A 15,839-nucleotide genomic window follows, 5' to 3' on the forward strand; every position below is an offset into this window, starting at 1 on the left:
TTTTTTAAATCCATATTAGACCCTTATCCTAGATTGGGGAGGGTATGGCTTCTCTATTACAGCTCTGAATTAAGGATTATTCTCAATCCATCTGCTAGAAATATGTTTGTCATTCTTCTTCCTGCTTGTGATATGCCTTTAAGTGTTATTTTTACTCTGGTACCTCCCCTTCCTGTAGCTCAGTTTTATTCTGTATAGTTAGCTCCAAACTTTGTTAATTTTTCCCAGTAATGCATCTCAGCCTCACGTCTCATTGAGTGGATCACATTATGATCTTTTGACCTATCCAATATTCATTGTTGTAAGATCCTCACAATTTATGGATTAAACTTCACAAGATCTTCAAGGTGTCATCTGGATTAAGTCACTGCTAATTCAGCTAAAATTGGGGGTATCATCAATATTTCATGCTACCGAGATCACACTTTCAATGCTTAGATTGGGAGGGCAGAACAGTGTTAATTAGTAAACATACCGTATATACTCGAGTATAAGCCAAGTTTTTCAGCCCTCTTTTTAGGGCTGAAAATACCCCTCTTGGCTTATACTCGAGTCAGTGTACCTTGGGCGTCCATTTTTTAAAACTCGTGGCTTCCTCCTGGTCCTGTCCCATTCCGTGATAGGCATTTGACACCGTCACTGTGCCCATTACAACCTCACTTTGCCCATTGCAGCATACCTGAAATTCTTAACAGCCTGCACTGCGGGCATCCATTTTTTAAAACTCGCGGCTTCCTCCTGGTCCCGTCCTATATTAAATTTAACTAAAAGTGATTTTCTAGATCCTCTCTTTATCTGGAAACCCAAGCTATTCCTGTTCCTAGATATGGAACTGGTGTGGATTTTAAGGCTGGCTAGGTAAGAGAAGGACAGTGAGCGTGTTTCCCTTCCTAAACCATACCAGGGCATATACCCTCAACATTGGAACAATGCCATATTAATGCTGACAAGGGCCTCATCCCTTGCCTATCAGATGTGGAAGTCAGTGGGAGGGACTTATCATAATCTAGACATCCCTTTTAAAAAAAGAGGCCCCCAAATATTTATGCCCTTATGTGAACAAGTAAGTGGTATCTAGTATCACTTACAGACCCGATGGACCACTTGCTGTCTTTTTTTGCCTTCACTTTTCTATGTTACTCAGTGACAAAAAAAACCTGACAAAGTGAAAAAAAGTATTTTATTAAAAAACGAAAACAAAAAAGGTCTAATGAGGTAAATCTAGTTTTAATCACATTGTCTTGTAATAGAGATCGACTGTCAATCAGCCTATTAACACAAATGACCCACACCACAAGGATCCTTCCCATCACACTTCGCACCGCAAATTACAGTCCCCCAGCAAGCCGCTAAATGTCAACAAAATGGCCAGGGATGCTGGCTGGTGTCATTGACCACATATGGGATGGGATCCGGACTGTATAACTTTGGAAAGCCTCAGGCACGATGTGGGAGCACCAAATCCTGATCATGACATAGGGCCAGATTCTCAGCAGAGTTACGACGGTGTATCTCAGGAAACACCGTCGTATCTCTGTTTTTTGGCCCGGGTATCTATGCGAGTGATTCCTAGAATCATTTTCGCATAGATACGGCCAAGATCCGACAGGTGTAAGTGACTTACACTGTCGGATCTTAAATGTAATTTGCCGCCGGCCGCTAGGTGGCGTTTACGTTCAGGTCTCATTTGTTTATGCAAATGAGCCTGATACGCCGATTCCCGAATGAATTCGCGTCGCGTAGCTGTCGCTTACGTCGTTTGCATAAGCGTAAGGTTACCCCTGCTATATGAGGGGTAACCTTACGCCAGTCCGCCGTATGCCATTTTAAGTATGGCGTCGGGTCCGCGTCGTCTTTTCCCGTCGGGTACGTTGTTTTCCTAAGTCGTTCTTGAATACGACTTTACGTCAATGACACACACATCGGCGTCACTGACGTTTTCTGTCGAGAACTGGAGCATGCGCACTGGGCTATTTTAAGCCCGGCGCATGCGCAGTTCAATCGGCACAGGGGCGCGCTTAATTTAAATACAAGCGGCCCCCTTTTAATTACGCGGGGATACGCCGGGCCTTTTACACTACGCCGCCGCAAACTATGGAGCAAGTGCTTGAGGAATACGGCACTTGCTCCAGTAAGTTGCGGCGGGGGTAGTGTAAAGGGCTTACGCTACGCCCGCCGCAAAAGTACGAGAATCTGGCCCATAAACTCCAATCCTCTACACAGCAGTGGTCTCCAAACTGTGGTCGGGGGCCAGATGCGGCCCTTTGCTTGCTTTTATCTTGCCCTTGGTACTATTCCATCCACTGACACTAACAATGGCACATTATTCATGTCACTGACACCAGTAATGGGGCATTATTCCTCCCACTGACACCATTAAAAGAGCCCAATTCCCTCCACTGACACCAACAATGGGACATAATTCCTGTCACTGACACCAGCAATTCTGCATTATTCCTCCCACTGACACCATCAAATGGGCACAATTCCTTCCATTGACACCAACGATGGGGCATAATTCCTTCCATTGATGTCAATGATGGGCCACTATTTATCAACAATGGGGCACTACTCCTCCACTGACACCATCGAAAAGGCATAATTCCTCCCACTGTCACAAGCTATGGGGCAGAATTTCTTCCATTGCCAGTAACAATGGGGCCCTATTCCTCCAACTGACACCAACAATTGGGCACTATTCCTTCCCTCGACACCAATGATGGGGCACAAGTCCTCCCACTTTAAAGGTGAAAGAAAATCAGTGCAATCACAAATGAAATAATATATCAACAATATCCTCACAAAGCACGGTGTAAATGCCTTACAAACCGGTGTAATTTCTGCTAACACTTAACTGGTGATTTCACTTACATACAGAAAAAAGTGCTGCGCAACTTATATTATAGGTATAGAGGTGCAACACTTTAAGAAAAGTCCAGGGATCACACAACCAGTGGATAATAACAATCCTCTCGGTGTAAGGAACTCCTCCACAACCTGATACTGAGCACATAGGGGTCAGAAATCAGCAGGAAGACTTCATAGTGTAGTATTTTCAAACTTCCTCATTTATTAACATCAATAAAATACACTCACAAAACAACATCATCTCGCATATAAACCACTGAATACAAGGGAATGTTTCCAACCAACAAGATGGCCGACATCGATGTGCGGCGATGTCACAAGATCCAGCGACCCCCAATGCGTTTCATCATATAGATGTCATCAGGCACTTATATTATATAAATAATAAAAAAATAATAATAATATAAAATAAATGAAAATAAATACTAAACTCCTCCAATTTTTAGAACTTAAAAAGGTGACACAAAAATTGAAAATTCATGATTAAAAATACATCATATAGCTCAAGAAAAGGTCCCATCCAATAATCCACACTACTGTGTAATATGTGAACAACAGATCTTATATATTCTCTATGGCCCAGATTCACGTAGAGTGGCGTATGTTTAAGCGGGCGTAGCGCAGCTCATATGTGCTACTTCGACGTAACATACAGAGGCAAGTACAGTATTCACAAAGCACTTGCTCCCTAAGTTACGGCGGCGTAGCGTAAATGGGCCGGCGTAAGCCCGCCTAATTCAAAGTAGGCAGGTAGTGGGCATGTTGTATTAAAATGAATCGTGACCCCATGTAAATGAAGTGCCGAACGAACGGCGCATGCGCACGCATGCTCAGAATCACGTCAAATTTACGCCCTAAGATACGACGGCTCAATGGCAATGACGTGAACGGAACCTACGCCCAGCCCCATTCACATACGACTTACGTAAACAACGTAAAATCCGACGGCAGTTCCGACGTCCATACCCTAACATACTTAGACCAGCTATTTGGTGGTTTATCTTTACGCCGGACGTACGCCTTAGGTAAACGGTGTATACTCATGCGACGGGCGCAAGTACGATCGTGAATCGGCGTATCTAGGTCATTTGCATATTCAACTTGTAAATCAATGGAAGCGCCCCTAGCGGCCAGCGTAAATATGCATCCAAGATACGACGGCGTAGGAGACTTACGTCGGTCGTAGGAAGCCAAAATTCAGGCGTATCTTAGTACAAGAATACGGCGCATAGATACGACGGCGCATCCATGGACTTACGCGGCGTATCAGATTCATTAGATACGCCGTCGTAAGTCTTTCTGAATCCGGCCCTATGTGTCCAGTGAACATCCACCTTTAGGCGAAAAACCTGCTCACCTCCAAAATACAATAAGACCCCACTACAGAGTCTCATTTGTCACTGACCAATATGATATGTTATGTAGTCCTCCCGCTGACACCAAAGATAGGGCATTGTTTACTACTGCTGGATGCCAGGACATTTTCTACTCCCACTGGTCCTATTCCGGCCCCCATTAAAGTGTATGTTCACCTTTACAGAAAATCTGTAAGGTGAACTTACACTGGACCCCCTCCCCATCCCCCCCAGTCCCGCTGTACCTGAGGCTGGCGATCATCCACTAGGAGACATCCGGTTGCTGCTTCACCGATCCGGGGATTTGAAATCCCCAGTCCAGTGAAGGTGGGGATGGTGTAGTGTTGAGGGGTCCAGTGTTCATTTTCTGTAAAGGTGAACTTCTTGGACTTTTGAGGTGCCCCAGAAAATCTAGGCGACATCGGATCGCCGCTTCACCGGTCCAAGGATTTAAAATACCCAGACCAGCGAAGTTGGGGATGGGGTGGTGTTGAGGGGGTCCAGTGTTCATTTTCTGTGAAGGTGAACTTCTGGGACTTTTGAGGTGCCCCAGAAAATCTTGGCATCCCCAGGTCGCTTTGATTTTAAACAGAATTTAGTTGGGAAGGACTAGTCATTTAGCGGCACAGAACATCCTACAGATGTGTCACTTCAAATACAGCTTTAAGGCTTCCCCCAAGCATGATATTTAAAGGAATTTTGTACTTTTTAATGTTGCCCTTTAAGCATTATGAAAAACCCATCTCCCTGCTGACCTGTATTTAAAAAAAAATATGCTTTTTGCACTGGTACATCCCCATAACAGTTCCCAGCCACCCATGCCCTTTTTTTCCCAAAAGCTTGCAAATTGTCATTGAAAAAGAGTAGAAAAAAACATGACAAGATTCAACCTCATACTTCAACAGGTTTCGGGCACATTTTTGCAGATTTTTCCAAGTGTTCACCAATTGCTGATCCCTGCCATTACCATTAGTCATGGCTGTGTAAATTCCAAAATATATATCGTAGTTTGTATACGCTATACCTTTTGAACAAACCAATAAATATAAACTTATTGGGATTTTTCTTTTTACCAAAGACATGTAGCATAATACATTTTGGCTTAAATAGTCACCAAAGGAAAACATTTTTTTAGCTGAAATGACTGTTTACAGGGTATAGAGACATAATAGTTAACTGATTATATTTAAAATTGATTAAAAATAGATAAAAATCAATCATATAATGTACCTCTAGTTTCGTCTTTGCATCTAGTTTCGTTTTTGCATGTTATCCTGCCTCTGTGCTATAGAGAGCCATAGAGCAGTGATGGTTTGGAAAATGAAACTAGAAACTCCCAGTACTGTGGTCATCAGGAAACAGACAACCAGTAAGTGTTCACAACAGAGAAGAATTACAGCAACATCAGAGCAAAAAAGAACAATGAGGACATGAAACCAGGACTGCAGTAAGGTAAAGGAAGCTTGTGACGAGACCCTTTGCTCGCTCGATTCTGCTCTCCCGACACTCCTCTGCTACTATTGAGTCAGCTTGCAGATTGCAACGTCTGATGGTCCCGTCATCCAAGGTTCCGGGATCCGAATTACAGCTATGTGCCATTCGGACCCATTAAGAACACACACCAGGCAGGCTGTATGTAAGTTCAAACAGGACTCTCTTTAATGGCCGCATTCTGCTGGTTATATACAGTTTACAAGCTTATCATCAATCAAAGAACAATGAAATCTCCACCCCCTTTTCACACACTGGGGCTTTCATACAGATTATAGGTAGACACTCTGGTGCCGACCCTGACAAGACACATTTCTTTAGATAATGACATTAGTGAAGTTAATTACTAATTGTAACAGAATACAGAATAACAGAATAACAACGAAGCAATCAGAATAATTAACCTGAGCCAATTATCTAATCATTTAGCCTGACGAGGTGAATAGGCATCTCGTCTGCAATTCCCCACGATACAATACACATCTCTTAAGGTCTTTTTCACACACACAATAGACCTTTAGAATAGAGAGCTGGCTGGTGGTGGGACATTAGCATTTCAACAGTCTGTTATGCAGAGGACTGAGTCACTCTGGCCCACATGAAATCACCTGTAATATGTCCCATCTCATGTAATACATGAATTATGATTTATTAGCAACCCTCTCCTGTGTAACAGATGTCATGTAGAAACACTTTAGCATCCTAAGGTCCATGACAAAGCTATTTAGCTATAAAAAAAAATCCTTTAGTGACCCTTTAAATTTATGAAGAAATTCGATTTTTTTATTTGTTTTTTATGGATATGTTTTTTTAACAGAATGTAGAAAATATCAGGATTTTTTTCCAAAATTTACATTTTTTTCTTTTATATAATAAAAAATAGAAACCCTATGGTAAAAAAAATACCACCAAAAGAAATCTCTATTTGTGTGAATTTTTTTTTTTATCAATTTTAATTTGGGTACAATGTTGCATGACCGCGCAATTGCCAATTAAAGAAGTGCAGTGCTGAATAGCAAGGAATGCCCTGCTTATGAAGGGTGGTAAAGGTTCCGGAGGTCAAGTGGTTAATCAGTTTTTTTTTTTTTTTTGCAGAGCTACAAACAGCTGTCAGTTTATAGCTGAGGATAGTGTAGTCCCCTTCTGTTTCTCCCACTCACTATGCCTGAGATCTAGTAGTCATTGTTAATCTTGCTTCTTGTAGTAACAGCACAAAACAATAATTTACAAACGTGGTAAACAAAGGTGACCTTTTTGTCAGCTCTGCCAGGTAATCACAAGTGGGTGAAAATGTCAATGAATAAATAAGTATGAAGGTCAACTGTGTACTGGTTCTAGGAAAAAAACTGAAACTGTTCATAGTACACATCTAGCCTGTTTATAAAATAATTATAAATTATAATAAATGTATACAAAAAAATTAAATTGTATATATTCTGTATAATATATATATATATATATATATATATATATATATATATATATATATATATACAGTGCCTTGGCTCTTTACCTATTTTGTTACATTACAGCCTTTAGTTCAAAATGTTTTTTTTTTAATCTGAATTATATGTGATGGATCAGAACACAATAGTCTAAGTTGGTGAAGTAAAATTAGAAAAATATGTACATAAAACTATTTTTCAGAAATAAAAAAAAAGATAATTGTCATGTGCGTATGTTTTCACCCCCTTTGTTATGAAGCACATACAAAGCTCCGGTGCAACCAATTTCCTTCAGAAGTCACATAATTAGTGAAATGATGTCCACCTGTGTGTAATCTAAGGCCTCGTACACACGATCAGTTAAACAGAGGACAACGGTCTGATGGACCGTTTTCATCGGTCAAAACCGATCGTGTGTGGGCCCCATAGGTTATTTAACCATCGGTTAAAAAAAAAGCCAACTTGCTTTAAATTTAACCGATGGATTCCTAACCGATGGGAAAAAAACGATCGTTAGTAGGCACAACCATCAGTTAAAAATTCACGCATGCTCAGAATCAAGTCGACGCATTCTTGGAAGCATTGAACTTCGTTTTTTTCAGCACGTCGTTGTGTTTTACGTCAGCGCGTTCTGACACGATCGTTTTTTTAACCAATGGTGTGTAGGCGTGACGGACCATCAGTCAGCTTCATCGGTTAACCAATGAAAACGGTCCATCAGTTCGTTCTCATCGGATGGACCGATCGTGTGTACGCGGCATAGGTGTCGCATGATCTATCATTACATATACACACCTTTTTGAAAGGCCCCAGAGGCTGCAACACCTAAGCAAGAGGCACCACTAACCAAACACTGCCATGAAGACCAAGGAACTCTCCACACAAGTAAGGGATAATGTTGTTGAGAAGTACAAGTCAGGACTAGGTTATAATAAAATATCCAAATCTTTGATGATCCCTAGGAGCCCCAACAAATCTATCATAACCAAATGGAAAGAACATGGCACAAGAGCAAACCTGCCAAGAGACAGCCGCACACCAAAACTCACGGACCGGGCAAGGAGGGCATTAATCAGAGAGGCAGCACAGAGATCTAAGGTAACCCTAGAGGAGCTGCAGAGTTCCACAGCAGAGACTGGAGTATCTGTACATAGGACAACAATAAGCCGTATGCTCCATAGAGTTGTTGTTTTTTTGGCAGTGTGGCCATCACAGAAAATGCTATGTCTGGCGCAAACCCAACACATCACATCACTCAAAGAACACCATCCCCACTGTGAAACATGGTGGTGGCAGCATCATGCTGTGGGGATGTTTTTCAGCAGTTGGGACTGGGAAACTGGTCAGAGTTGAGGGAAAGAGGGATGGTGCTAAATACAGGGATACTCTTTTTTTTTTTTTTTTTTTTATCATTTCTTTAGGATGCAAAGGGAGAAATGTGCTCGAAAGTGTCCAAACTCACCTTCCACGATGATGAATTTTAGGGTTCTTGTCTCGTTAGGACTCCTGCTGGCAGTGCTGCTCTGTGCAGGTGCTGCCACCATTTGATGACTTGGTCATCTTTCTAGGTGGGAAGATGGCAGGCGGGAGCTCATTCAGAGTGGAAAAAAATATACAGGGATACTCTTGAGCAAAACCTGTACCACTGTGTGTGATTTGAGGCTAGGACGGAGGTTCACCTTCCAGCAGGACAATGACCCCCAAACACACTGCTAAAGCAACACTTGAGTGGTTTAAGGGGAAACATGTAAATGTGTTGGAATGGTCTAGTCAAAGCCCAGACCTCAATCCAATAGAAAATCTGTGGTCAGTCTTAAAGATTGCTGTTCACAAGCACAAATCATCCAACTTGAAGGAGCTGGAGCAGTTTTGCCAGGAGGAATGGGCAAAAATCCCAGTGGTAAGATGTGGCAAGCTCATAGAGACTTATCCAAAGCGACTTGGAGCTGCGAGAGCCGCAAAAAGTATTGACTTTAAGGGGGTGATTAGTTATGCATATTGGGCCAGATTCACGTACGACTTACACCGACGTATCTTCTGATACGCCGCGTAAGTTCTAGGATGCGCCGTCGTATCTATGTGCCGTATTCTTGAAACCAGATACGCCTGAATTCTGGCTCCATCCGACCGACGTATGTCTCCTACGCCGTCGTATCTTGGGTGCATATTTACGCTGGCCGCTAGGGGCGCTTCTATTGATTTACGCATCGAATATGTAAATGACCTAGATACGCCGATTCACGAACGTACTTGCGCCCGTCGCAGTAAGCTACGCCGTTTACGTAAGGCGTACGTCCGGCATAAAGTTATCCCTCATAAAGCAGGGGTAAGTCATGTTAGGGTATGGACGTCGGAACAGCCGTCGGATTTTACATCGTTTACGTAAGTCGTACGTGAATGGGGCTGGGCGTAGGTTACGTTCACGTCGTACGCATTAAGCCGTCGTTTCTTAGGGAGTATATGCAACGTGATTCTGAGCATGCGCGCGCATGCGCCGTTCATTCGGCCATTCATTTACATGGGGTCACGGTTAATTTTAATACAACACGCCCACTACCTTTCTAATTTGAATTAGGCGGGCTTGCGCCGGCCCATTTACGCTACGCCGCCGTAACTTAGGGAGCAAGTGCTTTGTGAATACTGCTCTTGCCTCTCTATGAGATGCGCTACGCCCGCTCTAAGTTACGCCGCTGTACCTGAATCTGGCCCATTTACTTTTTCTGTTGTTTTGTCCTATTTGTTGTTTGCTTCACAATCAAAAAAAAATCTTCAAAGTTGTGGTGGCTGGTGCTCAATATTTTGGGGGGGGGGTTTGCCCAAGCTAACACCCCCCCCCCCATGTGCCCTGCATTACGGGCCGCCACTGGTGCTGCTACTACTCAGAGAATGCTGTTATCAGGGAGGTACAGATTGGAAATGTGTCCCTGATCACTGGTGATACTGTTACAATTACGAATGCAGTTGCTACAACATCTAATGAAGATGAAAATGATTCTGGTTATTTGATTGATCTCAGATTAACGCTGAGGCCTTTTATGAAAATTCATTTCGGACCCCCAATGTTCTCCAGATCTCTCCTTGGAGACCATCAGCATGTAATTCCAGTCAGAACACCTGCTGGGGAATAAGTGCTCATCAGGGGAACCTTTCAATTATAACCTTATTAAATGTGAATTTCCTCTGAGATCGAAGGAGACAATGAATGGCTTCTTTTGTTTTGTCCATCAAAGTCTCCCTTAGGCCTCCTAATGGAATCGGCTTTTACCAAAGTGACGGCGTATTCGTAGCTCGTTTTCATTTACCGCCGTTCGCTTACTTGGCTTTAATGATCGTGTTTTTCTTTCTATTTTCTTTTTTTGTATTTTGTAGATGGAACGCTAAAACGGAACTTCTCCTTATATTTTGCCTTCCCTGTGTCCGCCTTTCCTTCGTCAACATGCTAATGCAATTCTAATTTAAAACATGTCCATGTTTATTACCGAATTTATCGGCGTATAACGCGCACTTTTTTCCTATGAAAACAGAGGGTAAACAGTGCCTGCGCGTTATACGCCAATATCATGTTTTACCAGCAGGGGGCGGGAATCGGGGACCTGGCCCTGGAACAGCGCTCTCTCTGCATAGTCTGAAGTTGAAAAAAAAAAAGTCACTTGCCAGCCCTTTGTACACCGCTCTTCCTCTGTCAGTGTCATTGTAAAACGAAGCTTGTAAATGTGTCTATAGCTCCGTTTTCTTCAGGCTGCTCTCCTCCTCCTCTGAGTGTAGCTTTGATTGGAGGAGGAGAGCAGTCACATGCCCATCAGAGGAGAGCAGTCATGTGACCAGGTCAGTGAAAAAAAAAACGGAGCTATTGAGGTAAATGGAAGCTTCGTTTTGCAATAGGAGACGCAGGAGGAGCAGTGTGGAAGGGGCTGACAGTTTTTTTTTTTACTTAAAGGGTCACTAAAGGAAATTTTTTTTTTTGCTGAAATGACTGTTTATTGGGTATAGAGACATACAAGTTAACTCATTGCTTTTAAAAATGATTAAAAATTGAATTTAATCTATCATATAATGTGCCTCTAGTTTCACTTTCGGCTTTAAAGGTACATACATGAAGTTCCGGGTAAGAGGCAAGTCGGGAAGACTCACAGAACAAAAACAAACAAATCCAGGGCAGTGTTTTGTTTTTAAAATGAATCGGATTGGTTCTGAGGAGTTTTAGACACACAGTAATGACAGCTTAGACCACCGTGAAAAGCTCCCAGTATGATGGTTATAAGGAAACAGGCAACCAGGAAGTGTGGAGATCAGAGCAGAATTACAGCTACTTCAAAGCAAAAACGAACAATGAGGACAGGACTGCAGTAAGGTAAAGGAAGCTATTTAGCTAAAAAAAAATTCCTTTAGTGACCCTTTAACTGTAGAGAATGCTGGCAGCACTGTCCCGGGAGACTGGGGGTCTCCTGGGAGTGCAGGGGGGCTGTGTACTGGATGGGGGATGTATAATGGATGGGGGCTGTATACTGGGGAGGGGGGAATGTATAATGTATGGGGGGGGGGGGCTGTATACTGGATGGGGGATGTATAATGGATGAGGGCTGTATACTGGGGAGGGGGGTTGTATAATCGATGGGTGGCTGTGTACTGGATGGGGGGGATGTATAATGGATGGGGGCTGTATACTGGGGAGGGGGGGTGTATGGGGGGGATGTATAATGTATAGGGTGGCTGTGTACTGGATGGAGGGATGTATAATGGAGGGGGGCTGTATACTGGATGGGGGGATGTATAATGTATGGGGTGACTGTGTACTGGATGGGGGGATGTATAATGGAGGGGGGCTGTATACTGGATGGGGGATGTACAATGTATGGGGGGGCTGTGTACTGGATGGGGGGGATGTATAATGGAGGGGGGCTGTATACTGGATGGGGGATGTATAATGTATGGGGGGCTGTGTACTGGATGGGGGGATGTATAATGTATGGGGTGGCTGTGTACTGCATGGGGGGATGTATAATGGAGGGGGGCTGTATACTGGATGGGGGATGTACAATGTATGGGGGGGCTGTGTACTGGATGGGTGGATGTATAATGGAGGGGGGCTGTATACTGGATGGGGGATGTATAATGTATGGGGGGGCTGTGTACTGGATGGGGGATGTATAATAGAGGGGGGCTGTATACTGGATGGGGGATGGACAATGTATGGGGGGGCTGTGTACTGGATGGGGGGATGTATAATGGAGGGGGGCTGTATACTGGATGGGGGATGTATAATGGATAGGGGGGATGTGTACTGGATGGGGGAGGCCGTGTACTGTAAAGGGTGCTGAGAATTCATTTTTGCTTAAACTCCCCTCTTAAAATTGGGGTGCGTGTTATACGCCGGCGTGTGTTATACGCCGATAAATACGGTATATAGCTTATTTTAGACCCCGTGATATCATCACTGGCTGTCAGTGATTTTCTGGGCAACCCATGGCTGGTGCTGACGGGTGCATCATGGTTTTTAAATGTCGCCTATGGAGATTTTTAAGGGTAAACGTTTTTCGCCATTTCACGAGCGGGCGCAACTTTTAAGTGTGACATGTTGAGTATCAATTTACTCATCGTAACATTATCTTGCACAATATAAAAAAAAAAATTGGGCTAACTTTACTGTTGTCTTATTTTTTTTATTCAAAAGAGTGTATTTTTTCCAAAAAAGTGCGCTTGTAAGACCGCTGCGCAAATACGGTGTGACAAAAAGTATTGCAACGACCACCATTTTATTCTCTAGGGTGTTCGAAAAAAATATATATAATGTTTGGGGGTTCCAAGTCATTTTCTAGCAAAAAATAAATGTTTTTAACTTGTAAACAACAAATCTCAGAAAGAGGGTCGGCCCTTAAGTGGTTAAAGCAACGCATGTTATACACTGCGCATAATGATTCCGGGACACATTTTTGGTATTGCCACAAACCTTGAAGTGAGGACAGTATATCTAGGGCTATCATTTATAGACACGTGTGGTTTGTTTTGTACCAAATTATAATTCAGACAAATTTTTCATTATTCAAAAACGTGTATGTATCCAAATTTTTGAATTACAATAGTAACAAGTTTCACCACTTACAGACCGTAAGATTTTTCCCCCTTAATGACCGGGCCATTTTTTGCTATACTGCGTCACTTTAACTGACAATTGCACAGACATGCGATGCTGTACCCAAACAAAATTGACGTCCTTTTTTCCCCACAAATAGAGCTTTCTTTTTTCGTGATATTTGATCACCTCTGCGGTTTTTATTTTTTGCGCTATAAACAATTTGCGCTATATTTCACATTTTGCTATAATAAATATCCCACAAAAAATTTGAAAAAAAAATTCTTATTTTTAGACCAATATGTATTCTACATATTTTTGGTAAAAAAAAAAAAAAATCGCAATAAGCGTACATTAATTGGTTTGTGCAAAAGTTATATCATCTACAAAATAGGAGATCTATTTATGGCATTTTTATAATTTTTTTGTTTTTTTACTAGTAATGACGGTGATCTACATTTTTTTAAGCAGTACTGCGACATTGCGGCGGACAGATCGGATACTTTGACATTTATACAGCGATCAGAGCTAAAAATAAGTCACTGATTACTGTATAAATGTGACTGTCAGGGAAACACTTAACACTAGGGGGCGCTCAAGGGGTTACATGTGTTTCCTGGGAGTGTTTCTAACTGTATGAGGGCTGGACTGACTGGAGGAGGAGAGAGTTCCTAACCTGTCACTACGGGGATCTGTCTGTTTACATTGACAGGTCCTCGTTCTGGCTCTCGTTCCCACGATCGCGGGTGGCTGGCAGATATCGCGGCTGCCGAACACTCGCATCGGGTCTCCCGACGTATAGCGGGTTGCGCGTGTGCCTTCTGTCACTCACCTACAGCACAGACGTACACCCACGGCAATTTTCGGGAACGTGCCTACCTGCCAACAGAGGCAAGTAGTTAAAGAAATCCAAAAATTCGGATTTAAATAGTTTTCAATAGTTTTCAAATTTCCAAAGAGAATAAAATAGAAAATAAAGGAATATAAAAAAATTGAATAGAACAAAAGGGATAGAATAGAAGATAAAAGAATAGAGTAAAACAGAAAAAAGCAGAATAAAAAATAAAAGAACAGAATAAGGGCCAGTTCACACCATAGAAATGCAGTCCGGATGCATTCCGGATGCTTTTCTGCATGCGTGTTTTTGATGCATTTAATTGCGTTTTTGATAAAGTCCAGTGCATCCCCCCCCCCTCTTTTTTCTTAACCTTAAAGTGGTTGTAAACCCACTTTTTTCACATTTGCCTACAGGTAAGCCTATAATAAGGCTTACCTGTAGGTATAAAGAATATCTCCTAAACCTGTACGTTTAGGAGATATTCCCCTCGCAATGCGCCGCTGATTGCAGCGGCGCATGCGCAGGGGGGATCCTCGGCTGAAGGGCCGGCCCCGCCGACCCATGCCGGAAAGGAAATCTCCCGCGCGCATGCGCGGGAGTGACGTCATCGCCGCTCCAGCCAATCACAGCGCTGAAGCGCCGATACCCGGAAGACACGCTGAGGCTCGGCGTGGACCAGGTAAGTTACCTACCTCGTTCCGAGGTAAGTATTTCATAATGAGCTAATATGCGGTGCATATTAGCTCATTATGGCTTTTTCCTTGCAGGTGTAAAAAAAAATAATAATAATTATATGCGGGTTTACAACCGCTTTAAAGGGTTTGTAAAGAAAAAAATAATAAAATAACAAACCTGTTATACTTACCTCCACTGTGCAGCTCGTTTTGCACAAAGTGGCCCCGATCCACGTCTTCTGGGGTCACTCGGCGGCTGTCTCTGCTCCTCCCCGCATGAACTCCACACATTCATGCGAGAGAGCTCGCATGGTGTGGAGTCCTTGCGGGCGCGCTCCCGTGATACAGCGATCGGCTATAGCCACTCACTGTGTCACTCGGCCCCACCCCCGGCGTGCCGCATCATTGGATGTGATTGACAGCAGCGCCAGCCAATGGCTGCGCTGCTTTCAATCCATCCGCTCTAGCCAATCAACGGCCAGGCTGAGCGGCGAAGAGGATGTCGGGGCCGAGCGTGTGACTTTCGAGGGGCCAGGTAAGTATAACGGGGGTCCGGGGGGGCATAGGATGCATTAAGGTGAAATTAGTCTTGCTTTAAAAAAATAGCATATAGCATAACCATTGGTCAATATCTTCTCCTTTGTTCCTGGAAAGACAAACTGGTTACAATAACAGGTCTAAATATATACTTTCTGCAAGTTATCCCCTCGTCCTCATTTATATTCTGTGTCAGACTTATAATGCAGAAAGAGAAGCGGCATTTCAGGCGGGGGGGAAATCGCACATCTACACCGTACATCACACGTTCCACCCAATACCATTTCTGATTGATAAAGCTAACATAACGGCCTTTCAGTTCAGAATTAGTAAACATCAGCAATTCTATGTCAGAATTGATGGGCTTGTGAGATTTCCAGTTCATTTGGAATATTTAAAAGACAAGACGGGAGAAGCTGACAAGAAGATGGCGGTATGTTGCATTCAGCTCTGTACATGTGGTAATATTTTTATGTCGTAAGGTATGGAAGTCCCTGAAGGTTAAAAAATAACATTTTGATAGCACTGATCAATGTAATAATGTCACTGGTCCCCAAAAAG

The 15,839-nt window shown here is 43.0% G+C and overlaps 1 non-coding gene across 1 annotated transcript; it reads left to right on the top strand.

Moving 5' to 3' along the window:
• The first annotated feature begins 8,553 nt into the window (after positions 1 to 8,553).
• Positions 8,554 to 8,764, top strand: LOC120925267. Its single transcript, XR_005746556.1, has one exon. It is a non-coding gene; the product is annotated as a small nucleolar RNA U3 (small nucleolar RNA).
• The last annotated feature ends 7,075 nt before the right edge of the window (positions 8,765 to 15,839 follow it).

The sequence above is a fragment of the Rana temporaria genome, chromosome 1, assembly GCF_905171775.1.
Source record: "Rana temporaria chromosome 1, aRanTem1.1, whole genome shotgun sequence".
Classification (NCBI taxonomy): domain Eukaryota; kingdom Metazoa; phylum Chordata; class Amphibia; order Anura; family Ranidae; genus Rana; species Rana temporaria.